The sequence below is a fragment of the Canis lupus genome, chromosome 35, assembly GCF_003254725.2.
Source record: "Canis lupus dingo isolate Sandy chromosome 35, ASM325472v2, whole genome shotgun sequence".
In the NCBI taxonomy this organism is placed as follows: Eukaryota; Metazoa; Chordata; class Mammalia; order Carnivora; family Canidae; genus Canis; species Canis lupus.
The window spans coordinates 25,766,147-25,788,407 of record NC_064277.1 but is presented as its reverse complement, the minus strand read 5'-3'; the positions used below and the strand labels follow the sequence as shown (position 1 = coordinate 25,788,407).

General features: G+C 46.3%; 3 non-coding genes across 3 annotated transcripts; 2 read left to right on the top strand and 1 right to left on the bottom strand.

Annotated features, from left to right (window-relative positions):
• The first annotated feature begins 4,929 nt into the window (after positions 1 to 4,929).
• TRNAT-CGU (transfer RNA threonine (anticodon CGU)) lies at positions 4,930 to 5,003 on the top strand. Its single transcript has one exon. It is a non-coding gene; the product is annotated as a tRNA-Thr (tRNA).
• A 9,847-nt stretch (positions 5,004 to 14,850) lies between these two features.
• On the bottom strand, positions 14,851 to 14,923 carry TRNAM-CAU (transfer RNA methionine (anticodon CAU)). The gene has a single exon. It is a non-coding gene; the product is annotated as a tRNA-Met (tRNA).
• Positions 14,924 to 19,957: 5,034 nt separating this feature from the next.
• Positions 19,958 to 20,030, top strand: TRNAM-CAU (transfer RNA methionine (anticodon CAU)). The gene has a single exon. It is a non-coding gene; the product is annotated as a tRNA-Met (tRNA).
• Positions 20,031 to 22,261: the final 2,231 nt, after the last annotated feature.

Genomic DNA, 22,261 nt, shown 5'->3' with positions numbered 1-22,261 from the left:
TAGTGAAAGGGATTAAAGAGGAATGGAGAGAAAATGAGTGGGAAATATCAGTGAGGGTGACAGGACATGAGAGACTCCTAACTCTGGGAAAGAACAAGGGGTAGTGAAAAGGGAGGTGAGCAGGGGGATGGGGTGACTGGGTGACAGGCAGTAAGGGGGGCATTTGATGGGATGAGCACTGGGTGTTATGCTATATGTTGGCAAATTGAACTCCAATAAAAAAGAAAGAAAGAAACAAAGAAAGAAAAAATTAAAAAATATATATACAAAAACCCCACAAATATTTCTTTCAATATTTATATTTTAAAAGAGGAACAATTTCATCCTGCAGAAGAAACAGGTAGAAAGATACAATTAATAATTGGCTTTAATTCATCATTCTCAGTCCAGGAACTAGCAATGGACAAAGAAATAAGTAATATTATAAGAAACTTAAAAAACAAGCAATAAAACTAACCTTATAAATACAATGAAATTATTTCCAAAAAATATTTCTTTTAAAATTTCCTGTGGAATTTCATAACTTGACTATATATTGATCCAGTAAGAAAATGTTGAAATATTTCTTTTTAGAAAATAACGTACTGGGGATCCCTGGGTGGCACAGAGGTTTGGTGCCTGCCTTTGGCCCAGGGTGCGATCCTGGAGACCCGGGATCGAATCCCACGTCGGGCTCCCGGTGCATGGAGCCTGCCTCTGCCTGTGTCTCTGTCTCTCTCTCTCTCTCTCTCTCTCTCTCTGTTGTGTGACTATCATAAATAAATAAAAATTTTAAAAAAAGAATATAATGTACTAAAAAATAAGGAACAAAATTAGAATCAAAATATAATCAGAAAAATATAATTTTTTTCCCTTAAAATATCAAATTCTTCCAAAAATATCTTGGACAGAAAAGCAAAACTGATACTGAAGCCTTATAGAATAGAATGACAATAAGACAACATATCATTACCAGTAGGATGTAACTAAAGTAAGTCCGAAGGGAAAAACTTATGACTTCAGATACATTTTTTAAAAGAAAATGGGTAAGATTAAAAATGATTAGATTACTGTTTAGTATCCCACTTAAGAAGCAAATAAAAGACCACAAAACCTATCAAATGAAAGTAGAAGAAAGAAATTAATAAAGAAAAGGTGTTTACATGCTAAGAAGACTAAGAAAGTATTCTTGGTAAATGAAACCAAAATACAACCCAGTGGAAAGTCTAATCAAAGGAAAATATGAAATCAGAATTCAAAATTAGTAAATGAAGAGTGGATATATGAATAGATGAGAGATGTCTTTTTTTGAGAGATGTCTTAAGTAAAAATCAAATACCATTTATGACTTTATACATCTGTATCTGATGTTCTAAGTGTAATGAATGACAGAGTTTAGGATAATATAAATTATCAATATGGATGTGATAATAATAATGAAAAACATTGACTGAAAGCTTTCCTGTTCCAGGGAGTGTACTAGGACAATAGAGACAGTGGATCGGTTAACTTTTTTAGTATTGTTATCTCTCAACAAATGAGGACACTGAGAATAACAGACACCATAGGACATGCCCATTTCATTCTTATAGAGTGTTAACCTCAGAGGTAAATGAAGAGGGTATCAGAGCTCTTTACGTTTCTAACCCCCATAAAAACGCTCATTCCCTTATGCAAGTTCCATCAAATTGCCAAGGATCAGATCTTGTGGATTGAGAACAGTTCCAGGGCATAAGAAATGGAAAACTGCCTAATTCACTCATTAGGACCACCAAAACTTGATACAAATAGCACCCAAGAGAAAACCAATCAAATGAGAATAATTCAAGTCTCACAGCTAAAGATCAACATCTCACATAAAATATTAATAAGTAGAATCCAGCAAGAATAATTAATTCAACAACACCAAACAAAATTCATGCTAGGAGTTAAAGGATTTTTTTTTTTTTTAGTGACAATTAAAAAAAAAATTTTTTTTAATGGCATTACTTTACAAATGCCAGAAAGTGGTCTCATGATTTCTGGCTAAATAGAAAGGCCAGAACCTCTCTCCCACCTCCATAATTGCAAACACTTCAGATCCCTAAAGTGTTTGGGTGAGTAATGTCTAATTTTCTTCAGTTTGTGAGCTTCAAATCATTTGTCTGGCTTAAAAAAAAAAAAACTTGCAAGTAAAGTGAAAAGAAAAATGAGTAACTGACCCAAAAATAACGTTCATAGCTCGTTACACACACACACACCTCTAATATAGAGATAGCATATATCAAAGAAAAAAATCCAATCAATCACTGCAAGAGAAATAATGGACAAAAATTTTAGTAGACATTTCATAGAAAGGAAAAGCAAGTGGCTTTACAATTTTTGAGAAGATTTTAGTCTTATAATATTGGGAAGGTATGGACAAATAAAACTATAGTGAGATACTACTTTATTAAATATCTATTAAATAGCCCCCCTAAAAAAATCCTTTGATACAAACACAGATACCTAATCTTGATTGTTCTCTGTTCTCTTTAGGCAGGCTTTTTAAAAGGAAAAGCCTATTTTCTTATCAATTAAATATGGGTAAACATGCTACTATCCTCATGGAATTGTTATGAAGATCAAATGTCAAGGAATGTAAAGATAAGACAATAAATACTCGGCATCTAGTGAGCACTATATAAATGCTTAATGTTCCTATTTAACAAACTCTGCTAGTCCTGGCATGGTGAGAGGGGAACTCCAAAGTAGCTGGTGGTTGTGAAAATTGGCATGAATATCTAGGGGAGGCTACTAGGCAAGATCCATCAAAATTACCATCTCACTATCTTTGACTTATCCATTGCACTTCCAGAAACTTGCCACAAACGTGAAAGGCTTCATATACAAAGTTGTTTGCAGCAGCATGGGTTGTCTGGGCAAAAGTGAGAGGCTGTATAGATTCAGTGGAAGTTAAAATACTGGGGTAAGGGGGCTCTTTATGTTTTCCTATGGGAATAACTCAAGAGTATCTGAAGCGATTAAAGTGCTTAAGAGTGTGTTTGAGTAAAAAGTGGGGACAATGAATATATGGGCATGCATGCACTTGTGTGCAGAAACGAAGTCCCTGGAAATAAATGTTTGCCTGGGAGGTTGAATCTTAGAGAGGTGGGGTGGGAGAGCGGGGAGGAGGGTAAAGAGGTAAGGAGGGTCTGCTTTGACTCTCTCTGGCTGGGCCTATGTCAAAATGTTACCTCTGCGGCGTATCATCGTTCTACGAAAAAAAGTCCCTTTGGGACTCCAGAGCTTGACCAAAGATGTGAAAAGAAAGGGGAAATACAGGAAGAGTGTGGGTTCGTGTGTTTTTTTTTTTTTTTGTTTTTGAACTGGATCTTAATTATCCTTAGTTTATTGTGATAAAGCCGTGTTTGCCTCCGCCTGGGCCACACCACCACCTCCCGAGGACACCGAGGACACCAAGTGCCGCGGCAGGGGACCGGTAGGCGCTCCCCAGAACGCTCTGTAGCTTTTGCACCAAGTTGACTGGCGGGGTGGGATTTTTTTTTTAATAAATTTATTTTTTATTGGTGTTCAATTTGCCAACCTATAGAATAACACCCAGTGCTCATCCCGTCAAGCGCCGGGGTGGGATTCTAATCCCTCACCCAGCGCTCGGGCCTGGGGTCCTGACCTTCCCGCCCCTCCCCCCGCCCCCCAAGCAGATTTTTTCAGAGCTACTTGTATTGTTCAGAAGACACGTGAGGAGGTCAAAGACGGGTGGGGTCATGCGCACCCCGTCCTGTTGGCACAGGCGTCGGGAAGTCTGCAGCGTTCAACTCGCACAACGAGTCGGAACCCGGTGCTCGGACCTTCCGTTGGCCCCGCCGGCTGGACAGTAGGTGCTCGGCCCCGCCCGGTGCAGCCCGAGGGTCCCCGCGGGCCAGGCCGCGGAGCAGGCAGCTGCAGAGGAGGCCACCGCGGAGAATGAACCCGCCTGGCGCTCCCCGCGGGGTCTGAGCGCGTGTCCGGGTGCACCCGCGCCCCAGCCTCCCAGCCTAGTCCTCGCCGCCCCGGTGCCTCCGCCCGCTCGCACCCCCTGGTCCAGGTCCCCCAGCCCGGGGTGCGACCTCGGGAGGGGGCGCGAGTCATCGCGGGGTGTGTGTGTGACCTTGGGGATGCGGGTCACCGCGGGGCTTACGACCTCGGGGAGGCGGCGCTGGTCACCGCGGGGGCCGGTCGGCCTGTGAGGGGTGCGACCTCGGAGGGATCACCCCGGGCGCGGCGAGGCGGGTCCCCGAGGTCGGAGGGAAAAGGCCTCGCGTTCCCTGGGAGCCGATTTTCAGAGCCGTCCGAGTATAAAAGCCCGAGAGGAACAGAAGGGGAGCCAACAAAGGGCTCTTTTCTTCGTTGGAATTTTCAAAGGTTCCGCCACCCTCCCCTGCACACCCCGTACCACCGTCCCAACCCTTCCCCCGCACCCCACACCCCATCCCCAACCCCCGCCGAACCCCCCGCGCCAGTCTGCTCCGCCTGGGCCGCGGTTACCGCAGGGGACTCGCCGGGATGTGCGGAGGAGCCAGGCCGCGGAGCCCTGTCGCGGGAGGAACTCCTGTGGCCCCCAGAACCGAGCGGTCCTTCCTCCCCAGTCCGGAGCCTCCAGGCGGCTCAGAGTTAAGAAGTCGCACAGGACCAGCGACTCTAGGCCAATCCTTGGAGTCCTTTTGAAATTATGAATAGTTTTTCCTTTAAATGGTCTTTACCACGTACTGCATAGCCCCGACTTTCTGTAACGCTTTTCCTCGGGATAGTAGAAAATCCTCCGTCTGTCCTGCCTTTGGTATTTTCCTGCCTCTGGCGAGTCCGGTGGAAGTGAAGCATCTCCCTGCGGTTGGCATGTTTCAGAAGACCCAAAACACCGGACTGTACAGTCTTGTTCGCACCCAGTCCGGATAAAATGAGGCTCATTCGGTTGCGCAGAGCTGCTCAGGTGGCTCTATGGCTTAGTTGGTTAAAGCGCCTGTCTCGTAAACAGGAGATCCTGGGTTCGATTCCCAGTAGGGCCTGGTCTTTTCTCGAGAAGCTGTTTCTGAAAATCATTTTATGTAGGCAGGTTAATTTGCGTGATCCCCCAAAATTCTCACCAAATTTACAGCGAAAGAACCCGATCACATGTATTATAAGCTGCTGGGTTGCAGCTTGCTAGACTTCCTTAGTCCTGAAAAGTAGTAGATTCTAAGGAGATGACAATTGAAATGCAAACCACTGCCAAAAAATAATGCATGTGACCTTAACCTCCATCAGGTTTCATACAAGTTTTGCATTACATGGTTTTTGACCACCTCCAGTGTGTTACGATTTAAAGCACCCAGACAAGTAGATATGTATAATTTCTGTAGATTCCAACAACCTCCAGTTCTAATCTCATCCATAAGAGAAATTAATGAATGATGAATCCACTATTCACTTCAAAGGAATATTAATATGTTTGCAGGGACATTCTTGCCATTTTGAAGAGAAGGAAGAATAATTATGATCCCTTGTTAATCCTCCTAAGGAAACTTTAGGAATAATGATCGCCTGGAAACCAATATGTCCTGGACACATTCCCAGAGCAAGGACAAATTTGCTGTGGGAAGAGCAGGTTGGAAAATTGTGCCAGATATCTAGGGTGACTTAGTTTCAGCCCTGGGGATTTACAGAACTTCAGTGTCTTCTTGTCTCCCATCCTTTCATCCATTAATCCAGCAACATTCACTGCTGATCTTTTATATGGTAGGCTCCTTCCTTCCTTCCTTCCTTCCTTCCTTCCTTCCTTCCTTCCTTCCTTCCTTCCTTCCTTCCTTCTTTCTCTCTCTTTCTTCCTTCTTTCTTCCTTTCTCCCTCTTTCTGTCTACTTGCCAGGTTTTTTCCCCTTATGATGAGAACTTTTAAGATTTGCCCTCCTAGCAACTCTCAAATATATAATACAGTATTGTTAACTACAGTCATTGTGCTATATATTGCATCCCCAGGACATATTTATCTCATAACTGGAAGTTTGTACCTTTTGCCCACCTTCAACCATTTCACTCTGTCCCCCATCTCCAGCTCTGGTAACCACCCAGGCATATTTCTAAAAGCAGGAAATACAGCAGTGAACACAGCTAACAAAAATCACAGCTCTCATGGAGCTTACATTCCGTTGGGGGTGACACAGAAAATAAAGAAATGAATATGTAAAATCATTAGTGTAGGAGATACTGATAAAGTCTTTGGAGAAAAGTAAGCAAGAAAAGGATATAGGCAATGTATAGGATAGGGGCAGGGTAATCAGAGAATATTATCCTGTCTCTTGGATTATATCATAGGCAAATGTTTCAAAACTGTTTTTTTAACTTTTTAATAAGACATAGTCACAAAGTGGCTACTATATTACTATACATAGCAAGATTAAACAATCAGCAAACTACTCCTTAGTTATGCCTGGACCTCAGCTCTATTCATTTTGATTAGGACTTTATTGAACTAGGTTACACTGCCTGTGTTCAAACCTCAGCTGCTCCATCTGATAGCTAAGGGACTTTTGGAAAAATTGCTTCATCTCAAGGGGCATCATTCTCCTCAAATGTGAAATGGAAATAGCAATCAGTGTACCTAATAGACTTATAGAAGGACTTGGTGAATAAATACACATAAAATATTTTAGAAGGGTATCTGGCACATAAATAAGTAATCAGTAAGATTCACTATATTGTTGTGTTTATTGTTATTATTTACTGAATTGTTTGGTTCTAGTGTTTAACCCTTGCAATAACTCTCTGAGGTATTATCCTAAATTTACAGACAAAGGTTCTAAGCATGGTGTGAGTAGAATTGTACTCCCCCCAAATATGTGTTGAAGTCCTAACCTCTAATATCTGTGAATGTGACCTTATTTGGAAATAGAGCTTTTGCAGATGTAATCAAGCTGTGATGAAGTCATACCAGATTAGGATGGGTCATTATTCAAGGACTGGTGTCATTAGAAGAAGAAGGAAAAGGAGGTTTGGACACAGAGATCCAGACATATGGGAAAGAAGGCCACATAAAGACAAAGGCAGAGATTGCTAGTTTTTGACCACAAAGGAGCACCAAGGATTGCAAGAACCACCAGAAGCTAGAAGAGGAATGGAAGTGTTTTTCCCTAGAATCTTGACAGAGAGGATACTCCTGCCCATAGCCTGATTTTAAACTCTCTTCCAGAACTATGAGAGAATAATTTTCTGTTGTTTTAAGCCAATTTGTACTAACTTGTTATGGTAGCCCTAGGAAACCAATACAAGGCATTAAAACAAAATTAGTGATTATACTAGCAAAGAAAAAAGATCTATACTTTTTCTTAAAGTAATAGATAACACAAAGGATGTTCATACTTCACTTTAAAGTTTCAAAGCCAGGGATGCCTGGGTGGCTCAGCAGTTGAGCATCTGCCTTTGGCTCAGGGTGTGATCCTGGAGTCCCCGGATTGAGTCCCACAACGGGCTCCCTGCATGGAGCCTGCTTCTTCCTCTGCCTTGTGCTCTCTCTCTGTGTCTCTCATGAATAAATAAATAAAACCTTTTTTTAAAAAAAAAAAGTTTCAAAGCCAGAGTATCTCCCACTTACCTAAATATGTTGTGCCCCCTCCACCCCACTTTCTTCCCTCGTCCCAGATTTTTTTTTTTTAAAGGACTCCACACTCATCTTCCCAATGGTTTATCCCCCTGACTTCTCCAATGACTTGACCTTGACTATTTGGAGACATCTAATAGAATGGATGATCATTCCATCACCAGCTATAGCCAATAACTGGATGATGGAAGGGACAGGCAACAAAGTCCAAACCCCTTAGCTCAATGCTTTGTTATGTATACTCGAGAACACCCCTGTCCCATGGGTCAGGGTAAGACTAAAGTTTATCCAAGGTGACATCTTTGCTTTGCTATTTCCCCTTCCTCATTCTGAGCACTGCTCCCCCAATAAGTCACATACTCCTGAATTCCTGTCTGAGGGTATGCTGTAAGGACCTAAGAAACTTGCTTTGGAAGTACAATTACTGATCCTTCATATTCAATCAATTGAACAAAGTTTTCCTATGGAAAAGTTCAACCCAACAGCTTTAGATCTGAGGAGGGCATTCATATTGTGCACCAGATCTTGATAATGAGACCTTTTGAAAGTTCAAGGTTTTGACATAGAACAGGACTATTAAGAAAATTGGTGGCTGACTGACCTTTATTGTTGCACTATTATAATTCTGTTTACAAGTGAGAAAATAACCAACAAGCTTAAGAAAATGTTAAGAGAAACTTCCAAAACTGGCATTCAAAGGAAAAAAAAAGTGAATGAAAAAGGCAGAGCAGAACACCCAAGAACTATGGAGAAATCATGAAAGGTATAACATATACTTAATGGGATATAAGGAGAAGAAAAAGAAAAGGGAATAGAAGAAATATTTGAAGCAATAACAACTGAGAAGTTCCCAAACTAATGATAGATACCAAACCATATTTCCAGGAAGCTCAGAGAACACCCAGCATGCATGGAGTGAAATATTTAAAGTGTTAAAATAAAAGAATTAACATAATTAGTTGCCCAGTGAAATTATCCTTCAACCGTTAAGTAGCAATAAGGGCTTGTTAAAAAGAATTTTTTTTGAGATAATTTGTAGCCAGTACAACTACCTTGCAAGAAATGTTAAAAAGAAGTTCTTTAGAGAGAAGGAAATGACATAGGTCAGAAACATGGATTTATATAAAGAAAGGGTGGATGGTAGAGGAGGAACAAGAGACGGTAAAATAAAACATTGTTTTTCTCTTTTTCTTAATTAATCTGAGGAGTATTAGTTTGTTCAAAATAATACCAACAATGTTTCAGTGACACTGGGAATAGTTGTGCTAACTACATAATGGTTTAGTGTTATGTGAAAGTGCACTTGGATTAGTTTTAAATGTGTATTGCAAACTCAAAAATGAACCACTAAGAAGGCAAAATAAAAAATATAATTAAAGTGATATGAGAAGAGAAGAAAATGGAGTCATACAAAATACTCAAAACTAGAGAAAGCAGAAAAAGAAGGGAAGACAGAAAAAGAAGAAAGGACCAGGGCAATGCATAGAAATAGTAAATAAGAAGATATTAATCCAACTTTATCAGTAATTACTTGAAATGTCAGGGATTTAAATACACTGATTAAAAGACTGTCAGAGCAGATCAAAAAACAAGACCTAATTACATGTTCTCTACAAGAAAATCACTTCATATATAAATACATCTATAGATTAACAGTAAAGAGATAGAGAAAGATATACCACACTACCAATAATCAAAAGATGGAATAGTTATATTAATATCAAAGTACATTTGGAGCAAGGAAAATTATAAGAGATAAATCGTGGCATTACATAATGGTAAAAGAGTTAATTCTCCAAGAAGACAAACAATACCTAATGTATATGTGTATAAACAATGAGTGTCAAGATATGTGAAGCAAAAAATGATGAAAACATAGGGAGAAACAGATGAGCCCACTATCATAGCTAGAAATATCAACAGCCTTCTAATATTTATGGATGGATCCAGCAGACAGAAAAAAATCCATCAGGACATGGTGGAACTCAATAGCCCCATCAGTGAATTAGATTTAACTGACATCTATACAATAAAAAATCTATATAGCCTACAAAATATACATTTTCCTCCCATGGGATGTTCACCAAAACAGTGCATTTTCTGGGCCATAAAGCACATCTTAACAAACTTTAAAAATATATAAATCATATAATATCTACTCTCAAACTACAATGGAATGAAACTAGAAATCAATAATACAGAGATAATTAAAAAATCCTAAGAGGGATGCTTGGGTGGCTCAGTGGCTCTGCCTTTGGCTCAGGTTCTGATCCTGGGGCCCTGGGATCAAGCCCCGTTTCAGGCTCCTTGCAGGGAGCCTCCTTCTCCCTCTGCCTGGGTCTCTGCCCCTCTCTCTGTGTCTCTCATGAATTTAAACAAACAAACAAACAAACAAACTTAAAAAAAAAAAAACCCAAGATACTTAAAGAGTAAACAACACATGTCTAAATAACTTAGGAGTCAAAGGAGTCTTAAGAGAAATTTTTAAATATTTCAAACTGAATTAAAATAAAAACACAGTTTGTCAAAATTTGTGGGAGCTATGAAAGCAGTAGTTTGAGGGGGATCTGCAGCATTGATGCATGTATTAGAAAGGAAGACAGATCTAAAATCAGTAATTTACACTTATAACTGAGGTATGTAGAAAAAGAACAAGTTACCAAAGTGAGCAGAAGAAAAAATATAATAAAAATATGGTAGAAATCAATGAAATTGAAAATTGAACCAACAGAGAAAATCAACAAAACCAAAAGCTGATTCTTTGGAATAAAATTGATAAAACTCTAGTCAAGCAATGAAGAATAAAAGAGAGAAGACACTAATTCCCAATTCTGAAACCATGAACATGAAAAGGATGATAAAAGAATATTATGACCAATATACGCTCATATATTTGATTAGGTTATCAAATGAGCCAATCCCTTGAAAGATACAATCTACTTGGGATCCCTGGGTGGAGCAGCGGTTTAGCGCCTGCATTTGGCCCAGGGCGCGATCCTGGAGACCCGGAATCGAATCCCACGTTGGGCTCCTGGTGCATGGAGTCTGCCTCTCTCTCTCTCTCTCTCTCTGTGTGTGACTATCATAAATTAAAAAAAAAAAAAGATACAATCTACTCACACAGGAAGAAATAGATAACCTGAGCAGGTCAATACAATATTAAATGTTTGTATCTCCCCAAAATTCATATATTGAAACCTATTCCCCCATCCTAATAATATTTGGAGTCAAGGCCTTTGGAAGGGGATTAAGTCAAGAGAGCAGACCCCTCACAAATGGGGTTGGAAATCTGAGAGAGCTCCCTCCCCCTCTGTCATATGAGGACCTATAAGAAGATGTCCATCTATGAATCAGCTAGTGAGCCTTCACCAGATACTGATTCAGCCAGTGCCTTGATCCTGAGCTTCCAGCTTCCAGAACCATTTGTTAATAAGTCATTCAGTCTATGGCACTCTATTATAGCAACTGAATGGACTAAGACAGTCTATCTATATCTATCTATCTATCTATCTATCTATCTATCTATCTATCTATCTATCTCAAAGAAACTGGAATTACAGTTAATGACCTTTCAAAACAGAAAGCAACCCAGATGGGTTCACTGGTGAAAGTTACTAAATATTTAAAAAAGAAATTATACCAATTTTGTACAATTATCCAGAAAATAGAAGCAAAGGGAATACTTCCTAACTTCTGTGAGACCAGTGTCAGCCTGATACCAAAACCAGACAAAGATATTATTAAAAACCAATATCTTGGGGGATCCCTGGGTGGTTCAGTGGTTTAGTGCCTGCCTTTGGCCCAGGACGTGATCCTGGAGTCCCGGGATCAAGTCCCACATCGGGCTCCCTGCATGGAGCCTGCTTCTCCCTCTGCTTGTGTCTCTACCTCTCTCTTTCTCTCTGTGTCTCTCATGAATAAATAAATAAATAAAAACTTAAAAAAAAAAAAACAGTCCCTTGGGGCACCTGGGTGGCTCAGTCAGTTGGGTATCTGCCTTCAGCTCAGGTCATGATCCCAGTGTGATTGGATAGAGTCCTGAGTCAGACTCAATGCTCAGCGGGGAGTCGGCTCCTGCCTGCTCCTCCTCCTGTTTATGTCCTCTCTCTCTCTAATAAGTAAATAAAATCTTCTTCTAAGAGTCTGTTCCTTGGTTTCTCTTGCTCTCTCTGTTGTTTTCTATTTCTCTGTTCCCCCCTCCCAAACATTTGTTTTGTTTCTGAAGCTAAACACATGCGTGAGATCATATGGTATTTGCCTTTTTTTGACTTATTTCGCTTAGCATAACACTCTCTACCCCATCCATGTTGTTGCAAATGGCAACATTTCATCCTTTTATGGCTGAGTTATATACATACATAAAACCTCTTCTTTATCCATTCATCCATCGATGCACATCTGGGCTCTTTCCATATTTTGCCTATTGTTGATAATGCTGCAATAAACATCAAAGTGCATGTATCCTTTGAATTAGCACCTTTCTATTTTTTTGGGTAAATACTGTGATTGTATTCATGTGATTCCTGGCTCATAGAGCATTTTTAATTGTAATTTTTTGAGGAACTTCCAGACTGTTTTCCACAGTGGCTGCAACAATTTGCATTCCCACCCACAGTGTAAGAGGGTTCCCCTGTCTCCATGTCTTCGCCAACACTCGCTGTTTCTTGTGCTTTGATGTTAGTCATTCTGGCAGCTGTGAGGTGACATCTCCTTATGGTTTTGATTTGCATATCCCTGATGATCAGTGATGTAGAGCATCTTTTCTTGTATCTGTTGACCGTCTGTAAGTCTTCTTAGGAGAAATGTCTGTTCATGTCCCCTGCCCATTTTCAAACTGGGTTGTTCTTTAGGTGTTGAGTTATATCAGTTCTTTATGAATCTTGGATACTAACCCTTTATCAGATAGGTCACTTGCAAATATGTTCTCCCATTCTGCAGGTTGCCTTTAAGTTTTCTTGATTGTTTCCCTTGCTGTCAGAAGTTGTATGATTTTGATGTCCTCCCAAACACTCCATTTTTTAAATGTGCAAAGACCTGAACAGACAACTCTACAAAGAAGATATAGAGATGGCAAATAAGCATATGGAAAGATGCTCAACACCATATGTCATTAGGGAACTGCAGACTAAAACAGCAATAAGATACCAACAGATAGCTATTAGCGTGGCCCAAATCCAATACACTAACAACACCAATTGTTGGTGAGGATGTGGGGTCATAGGCAGTCTGATTCCTTGCTGGAGTAAATGCAAAATGGTACAGCCACCGTGGAAGACAGCTTCGCAGGTGTACACAAAATGAAACATAGCCTTAACACGTGATCCGGCAGTATTGCCTCATGGCACTTACCCAAATGAACCAAAAACTTAAAGCCACACAGAAGTCTGTACACAAATATTTAGACCAGCTATATTTATAATTGCCAAAACTTGGAAGCAGCCAAGTTTGTATGGATAAGCAAACAGAGCTGCATCCATACAGTGGATTATTTTTCACTGATAGAAAGAAGCGAGCTACCACATCACAAAAAGACATGGGGGACTCATAGGTACATAATATGAAGTAAAAGAAGCCAATCTGAAAAGCCAATCACCTTGTATGATTCCAACGGGATGACATTATGAAAATGCAAAACTATGGAGACAGTAAAGAAGTCAGTGGTTGCAGGGGGTTCTGGAGGAGGGAGGGAGAGGGGGATAAATATGGGGAGCACAGGAAATGTTTAGGGCAAGGGAGATATCATTTTGTGCAATACTGTACCAGTAGATGCCTGTCATGGTACACTTGTCAAAACCCATAGAAACTCCAACGCAGAAGATGAATCTTAATTGCAGAAAAGTAGACCTGGAAGAGAGGCACGTTTCAGTTAGATGAAGCGAAGATCTTGCCCTAAACTGCGGGGTTGTGTGGCAAGAGAGAAACAGGGAAGAGGCAGAGGCCGTGGCGATGTGGTTCACGACCACTCCTCACCCAGGCCCCCATGGACTCTCAGAAAAACTCCTGTAAAGGTGGGATCTAAATGACAACTTAACCACTGCCCCCTCAGACCACCTTACAGGAGGTGCAGTGATTTGACAGCGAATCCAGTCTCCCAGGGAAGAGGGAAGTCTTGGGAGCCTGATGTCTTCAGGACGAAGTGTTCCCTCTCCCTGTGCTGGTAGAGTCCTCATTCCGTGTAACCCGCGGACTCTTCACGGTGTACACGGGAGACCCACAAAGATCTTGAGAGTGCTCCACGAGCACACACACGCTGCCAACTTGCAGAGAGAGAGGACAAAATGAATGGAGGACATTGAATTCCCCACATGCGATAGTGAGGAAACAGGCTGATGACTGTGGGATGGGCTGCAAACATGGACCCCCCCCCCCCACGCCCCCGCCCCACTGCACATGGAAGTGAACGTGCCTCTAGCCTGGCGGAACTTCGAACACCCAAAGGGGATTTGGAGAATTCACTCTGCAATTACTTAGGGTTGGTGACCCTTCTTCCATTCCAGTGTATTCCTCTTAAACGGGAATGTGTACAGTGGTCATCCTACACCTGTCCCAGTCCTGCACTGGGGGAGCAGGTAACCATGTGGCTCGCACAGATTTGTAATTGGAGAGGAATCGTGCCCAGAATGGCTGATACAGGAGAGCCTAATTCATGCCTACTTTGGGGAGGGCAGTTAGATGAGTTCGTGCTGAACTGAGTTGAGATCTGGAGGAGATTGGGACGGAGTGAGCATTGTTTCTTGTGGGATAGGTGCAGGTCTTTGGGAACCAGGGGGCAGATCATGTTCAGTGTAATAGAGCCTCCGCCCCCGCCCCCAGCCCTCCCTGAGAGCTCCATCTCCTAATGACCAAAACCTGAGAGTGTTGTCTTGCAAGGCCAAAGGGCCTTTGAGGGTGTGACCGAGGTAAGGATCTTGAGATGGGAAGAGGAGGCGGGCCTCCCCAGGTGGGCTCAAGGTAATCACAAGGTCTTAGGAAAGGGTGGCAGGAGGGTGCGGGTCAGAGGAGATGTGACAACAGAAGCGGAGGCCGGAGCCAGATGGTCCTGCCGGGAGCTAAGGCACGCGGGCCGCCTCCGGCCACGGGAAAAGGCAAGAAGGAATTCCCGCCCGCCCGCCAGCCCGGCGGCTTCTAGAAGGCAGGCAGCTTTGGCACCTCTCGATTCCAGCCCCGGGGCCCTGGGTCGGACTCGTGGTCACAGCGCTCCGACTGGGGTGGGAGGCGGGTCGCGGTCTGCCCGGCCTCGCTCCCTTCTCAGAGCAGGTGGGAGAAGCGCCAAAAGCCTCGTGCCTTCTCTGAGGCTCGAACTCAGGACCTTCAGATTATGAGACTGACGCGCTGCCTGCTGCGCTAAGAAGGCACCGGCCCGGCTCCTCTCGGCAGCGCTTTCACGGTCGCCCGCTGCACGCCAGGAGCCACTTCTAGGCAGCCGGGGTTCTGCCCAAACTCGTGCGCGCGCCCGGAGGAAGAGTGTGTGCGAGGTCACCTGGGTCACCGGGCCCCGGGCCCCGCCCCGCAGCCCGACGGCGCCAGAGGACGGCGGCCTGCGCACAGCCGGGGCCCAGCCGGGGGCGTGCACCTCAGGCCGCCTCGGGGTCCGGCTCCGCGCGCCGCCTCCCCACCCGCCCCCCGGGCTGCCGCTGCCGCCCCCGCGCCCGGCCCCCGCGCCGCACCCCGTCCCCGCGACCCGGGCGCGTCCCCGACCGCAGCACCCCAAGGGCAGACGAGGTGCGCCCGGACCCCCGAGGGTCGGCAGCAGTGCGCGGGTGGCAAGGTGAGTGGGAAACGCCCTCACTCTGAAATGGTCGCCTGGAGTCACCTCCCCCACCTCCTCCACCCTCCCACCCCTCCCACCCCTCCCACGTCTCCCACCTCTCCTACCCCCCCACCTCTCCCCCCACCCCCACCCCTCCCACCTTTCCCCCTCCCCCACCCCTCCCACCTCTCCCCCCTCCCTCACCCCTCCCACGTCTCCCACCCCTCCCACCCCTCCCACGTGTCCCACGTGTCCCACGTGTCCCACGTCTCCCACCCCTCCCACGTCTCCCACGTCTCCCACCCCTCCCACCCCTCCCACCTCTCCCCCCACCCCCACCCCTCCCACCTCTCCCCCCACCCCCACTCCTCCCACCTCTCCCCCCTCCCTCACCCCTCCCACGTCTCCCACCCCTCCCACCTCTCCCACGTCTCCCACCCCTCCCACCTCTCCCACGTCTCCCAGGTCTCCCACGTCTCCCACCCCTCCCACGTCTCCCACGTGTCCCACCTCTCCCACCTCTCTCACGTCTCCCACCCCTCCCACCTCTCCCACGTCTCCCACGTGTCCCACGTCCCACCTCTCCCACGTCTCCCACGTCTCTCACGTCTCCCACGTCTCCCACCACTCCCACCACTCCCACCTCTCCCACGTCTCCCACCCCTCCACGTCTCCCACGTCTCCCACCCCTCCCACCTCTCCCACGTCTCCCACCTCTCCCACGTCTCCCACCCCTCCCACGTCTCCCACGTCTCCCACGTGTCCCACCCCTCCACGTCTCTCACGTCTCCCACCCCTCCACGTCTCCCACGTCTCCCACGTCTCCCACGTCTCCCACCTCTCCCACGTGTCCCACCTCTCCCACCTCTCCCACTTCTCCCACGTCTCCCACCCCTCCATGTCTCCCACGTCTCCCGTCTCCCACGTCTCCCACGTCTCCCACGTCTCCCACCTCTCCCACCTCTCCCATGTCTCCCACCCCTCCCACGTCTCCCACCCCTCCCACGTCTCCCACGTCTCCCACGTCTCCCACGTCTCCCACGTCTCCCACGTCTCCCACCTCTCCCACGTCTCCCACGTCTCCCACCTCTCCCACCTCTCCCACGTCTCCCACCTCTCCCACGTCTCTCACGTCTCCCACCCCTCCACGTCTCCCACGTCTCCCACCCCTCCCACGTCTCCCACATGCCGTTTAGTAACTTAGGAAGAATGATTCACTTGGCTTTCTTGACAGTATAAGGGACTTAATTTGAAAAGCTTCCTTACCTGTAAAACGGGATATTTCACACTACTCCTTAAAAAACTGAATTCTTGACACAAAACGTTGTTTAGTGAATACTCATGAGTGATACAAATAATGATAGGAAATGATATAGAAAAAAAAAATTCCAAACATGGGTGATGGGGTTTGGGGATAATTATATACATGAGAATTAGAGAAAGGTGGTAAGTCAAATAGAAGTAGATGGAATATGTACCAAATGGTGTTGAGTAGCTATCTAGGATAATAAAGCTGAATATATCACCTGCAACAATAAAATATATTCTAGATAGATGCACATTTTAAAAGAAGGGATAAAACCACAAATTACTAACATTGTCAAAACAGACATTTTTATTACTTTGGTGTAGAAAACTAATGTTTACAAAAAATTCAGAAACATAGAAAGTGACTTACTATATTAAAACAATATTCTGCTTAGATATACCCTCATATCCTCCAAAAAATACATAATCAAAGTGAAAGAATCAAATGACCAAACTGGGGAAAATGTGTAAGTTGTGTCATGAGGAGTTAAATTTCCTAATATAAGTACTACACCTCAGCAAGAAAAATTCCAACTGTTGGGGAAAACTTGCAAAGGATATAAATACTGAGTTCATGAGAAAAAAGGACAAGGGGCCCTTGAGTGGCTCAGTTGGTTAAGTACCTGTTGGTCCTAGCTCAGGTCTTGATTTCAGGGTTGGGTTCAACATACCTTTTGTAAAGAAGAAAGATAAATATTTCTGAAAGTGTGGAAAAACGATAATTCTACTCTAAGAGAAATGCAAAAATGAAACCATGATGGTAATGGTACTTTTTGCCTAATAGATTTGGCAAAACAACAAACAAAAACAACTGTTTCCTGGTGTGTTGCCTACTAGCATTCAAACAGATTGAATTTGCTTCCTATGATTCTTGTATCAAATCTCCACAAGCTCAGCAGCTTCAAGCAACAGATCCCTTTTTTCCCTCCTCACAGTTCTGGAGGCCAGAAGTCCAAAAGTCAGTATAACTGTGTGGTGGATGAACGTGTTGACAAGGTCATACTGGCTATTGAGGCTGTTGGGGAAGAATCCTTATGTGATATTGAGAATATTATATGAAAATAAATGTAAGGGACTTATGACAAAATCTGGAGCTTAGTAGAGATAAATGGCAGTTAATTGTCACCAGCACAATGCTGGTCAGGGTGTGAGGGAAACAGTCCCTTCCCGGGAGCTACAGGAAGATAAATTAGTAACGTTTGGGGAAGGCTGAGACAACTCATTAAATTACCATCACACAAGTGATTTGACTGAGCAATAGTACTTTTAGGAAATTCTCTAATACTGCACCTTTGTGAAATGCGGGTGTAATTTATTGCAACATTGTTTATGTAATTAAATGTGGCTGGTGCAAAGTTGGGTGCTGGTGTGGATCAAGGTAGAATTAAGGTACATTTTCGGGTGTATGTACTCTTATATTTTTGTCATTGTGAACCAGATGAAGGTTTTACTCATTTCTGTATGAACCTGTTGACCTTAGATATAAATAATTGGTAGTCAGACTGTTCTTTTTCTAAGGTCTATAAAGTTGATTCTTGAACTCCAGAGTCCTTCAGTTGTGAGGAATGACGTCGCAATGGCCCTCCCAGGAGGTTGGTGGAATCATCCAGCCTTATAAGGGTTGGCAGCGGTAGGACTCGAACCTACGCTCTCACAGACACCCGAGCCTCAACTCAGCGTTTTAGACCGCTCCGCCCCGCCGTCTCCTGCGCGCGGCGCTCTGCTTTTTCCGCAAGGTTTAAGCCTACAGGGAGGTTACCCCATCACCACTAACCCTCACCCCCCACCCCCCACCCCCTCCACTTCCAGCCTAAGCCCCGTTCTTTTTCTCAGGTGTTCCTCTGGGACCACTGCGCTCAGACCTCCCACAAACTTCACTAGCCAGACTTGTACTGGGGACACCGCGGCGCCCCCGCTTCATGCGCTCCAGGTCCTCGGCTACAAGCCGGGGGTGGGGGGGTGGGGGGTGTCTCCCCCGCTGGAGGGCGTCCTGCACTTGCTTTGGTGAAGTCCAGGGGGATAACAGCCTGCACACGCGCCTACCTGCGGGGCCCGATGCAGGTGCGACCCGCCCTCCGCCCCAGCGTTTCTAACCCAGCAGCCCCGCCTCAAGGCCACGGGGCCCCTGCGAATCACTGAGGCTGGCGGGTCTCAGTTTCCTCATCTGTAAAGTGGACTCCATTAAAAACTATTTTTTGCCTGAAGAAAAGTGGTAGATAGATTGATTTTGAAAATTCATGTAAGTGGCTAAAGAGCACTTCCCAGTAAAGCTTTTATCTTTATTTGTATCACTCATGAGTATTCACTAAACAACTTTTTGTGTCAAGAATTCAGTTTGTTATGTAGTAGTGTGAAATGTCCCGTTTTACAGGTAAGGAAGCTTTTCAAATTAAGTCACTTATACTGTCAAGAAAGCCAAGTGAATCGTTCTTCCTAAGTTACTAAACGGCATGTGGGAGAGGTGGGAGACGTGGGAGGGGTGGGAGACGTGGGAGACGTGGGAGAGGTGGAGGGGTGGGAGAGGTGGGAGACGTGGGAGAGGTGGAGGGGTGGGAGACGTGGGAGGGGTGGGAGACGTGGGAGACGTGGGAGAGGTGGAGGGGTGGGAGACGTGGGAGAGGTGGGAGACGTGGGAGACGTGGGAGAGGTGGAGGGGTGGGAGACGTGGGAGACGTGGGAGACGTGGGAGACGTGGGAGACGTGGGAGACGTGGAGGGGTGGGAGACGTGGGAGACGTGGGAGACGTGGGAGAGGTGGGAGGGGTGGGAGACGTGGGAGACGTGGGAGACGTGGGAGACGTGGGAGACGTGGGAGACGTGGGAGAGGTGGAGGGGTGGGAGACGTGGGAGGGGTGGGGGAGGTGGGGGAGGTGACTCCACGCGACCATTTCAGAGTGAGGGCGTCTCCCACTCACCTTGCCACCCCGCGCACTGCTGCCGACCCTCGGGGGTCCGGGCGCACCTCGTCTGCCCTTGGGGTGCTGCGGTCGGGGACGCGCCCGGGTCGCGGGGACGGGGTGCGGCGCGGGGGGCCGGGCGCGGGGGCGGCAGCGGCAGCCCGGGGGGCGGGTGGGGAGGCGGCGCGCGGAGCCGGACCCCGAGGCGGCCTGAGGTGCACGCCCCCGGCTGGGCCCCGGCTGTGCGCAGGCCGCCGTCCTCTGGCGCCGTCGGGCTGCGGGGCGGGGCCCGGGGCCCGGTGACCCAGGTGACCTCGCACACACTCTTCCTCCGGGCGCGCGCACGAGTTTGGGCAGAACCCCGGCTGCCTAGAAGTGGCTCCTGGCGTGCAGCGGGCGACCGTGAAAGCGCTGCCGAGAGGAGCCGGGCCGGTGCCTTCTTAGCGCAGCAGGCAGCGCGTCAGTCTCATAATCTGAAGGTCCTGAGTTCGAGCCTCAGAGAAGGCACGAGGCTTTTGGCGCTTCTCCCACCTGCTCTGAGAAGGGAGCGAGGCCGGGCAGACCGCGACCCGCCTCCCACCCCAGTCGGAGCGCTGTGACCACGAGTCCGACCCAGGGCCCCGGGGCTGGAATCGAGAGGTGCCAAAGCTGCCTGCCTTCTAGAAGCCGCCGGGCTGGCGGGCGGGCGGGAATTCCTTCTTGCCTTTTCCCGTGGCCGGAGGCGGCCCGCGTGCCTTAGCTCCCGGCAGGACCATCTGGCTCCGGCCTCCGCTTCTGTTGTCACATCTCCTCTGACCCGCACCCTCCTGCCACCCTTTCCTAAGACCTTGTGATTACCTTGAGCCCACCTGGGGAGGCCCGCCTCCTCTTCCCATCTCAAGATCCTTACCTCGGTCACACCCTCAAAGGCCCTTTGGCCTTGCAAGACAACACTCTCAGGTTTTGGTCATTAGGAGATGGAGCTCTCAGGGAGGGCTGGGGGCGGGGGCGGAGGCTCTATTACACTGAACATGATCTGCCCCCTGGTTCCCAAAGACCTACACCTATCCCACAAGAAACAATGCTCACTCCGTCCCAATCTCCTCCAGATCTCAACTCAGTTCAGCACGAACTCATCTAACTGCCCTCCCCAAAGTAGGCATGAATTAGGCTCTCCTGTATCAGCCATTCTGGGCACGATTCCTCTCCAATTACAAATCTGTGCGAGCCACATGGTTACCTGCTCCCCCAGTGCAGGACTGGGACAGGTGTAGGATGACCACTGTAGACATTCCCGTTTAAGAGGAATACACTGGAACGGAAGAAGGGTCACCAACCCTAAGTAATTGCAGAGTGAATTCTCCAAATCCCCTTTGGGTGTTCGAAGTTCCGCCAGGCTAGAGGCATGTTCACTTCCATGTGCAGTGGGGCGGGGGCGGGGGGGGTCCATGTTTGCAGCCCATCCCACAGTCATCAGCCTGTTTCCTCACTATCGCATGTGGGGAATTCAATGTCCTCCATTCATTTTGTCCTCTCTCTGTGCAAGTTGGCAGCGTGTGTGTGCTCGTGGAGCACTCTCAAGATCTTTGTGGGTCTCCCGTGTACACCGTGAAGAGTCCGCGGGTTACACGGAATGAGGACTCTACCAGCACAGGGAGAGGGAACACTTCGTCCTGAAGACATCAGGCTCCCAAGACTTCCCTCTTCCCTGGGAGACTGGATTTGCTGTCAAATCACTGCACCTCCTGTAAGGTGGTCTGAGGGGGCAGTGGTTAAGTTGTCATTTAGATCCCACCTTTACAGGAGTTTTTCTGAGAGTCCATGGGGGCCTGGGTGAGGAGTGGTCGTGAACCACATCGCCACGGCCTCTGCCTCTTCCCTGTTTCTCTCTTGCCACACAACCCCGCAGTTTAGGGCAAGATCTTCGCTTCATCTAACTGAAACATGCCTCTCTTCCAGGTCTACTTTTCTGCAATTAAGATTCATCTTCTGCGTTGGAGTTTCTATGGGTTTTGACAAGTGTACCATGACAGGCATCTACTGGTACAGTATTGCACAAAATGATATCTCCCTTGCCCTAAACATTTCCTGTGCTCCCCATATTTATCCCCCTCTCCCTCCCTCCTCCAGAACCCCCTGCAACCACTGACTTCTTTACTGTCTCCATAGTTTTGCATTTTCATAATGTCATCCCGTTGGAATCATACAAGGTGATTGGCTTTTCAGATTGGCTTCTTTTACTTCATATTATGTACCTATGAGTCCCCCATGTCTTTTTGTGATGTGGTAGCTCGCTTCTTTCTATCAGTGAAAAATAATCCACTGTATGGATGCAGCACTGTTTGCTTATCCATACAAACTTGGCTGCTTCCAAGTTTTGGCAATTATAAATATAGCTGGTCTAAATATTTGTGTACAGACTTCTGTGTGGCTTTAAGTTTTTGGTTCATTTGGGTAAGTGCCATGAGGCAATACTGCCGGATCACGTGTTAAGGCTATGTTTCATTTTGTGTACACCTGCGAAGCTGTCTTCCACGGTGGCTGTACCATTTTGCATTTACTCCAGCAAGGAATCAGACTGCCTATGACCCCACATCCTCACCAACAATTGGTGTTGTTAGTGTATTGGATTTGGGCCACGCTAATAGCTATCTGTTGGTATCTTATTGCTGTTTTAGTCTGCAGTTCCCTAATGACATATGGTGTTGAGCATCTTTCCATATGCTTATTTGCCATCTCTATATCTTCTTTGTAGAGTT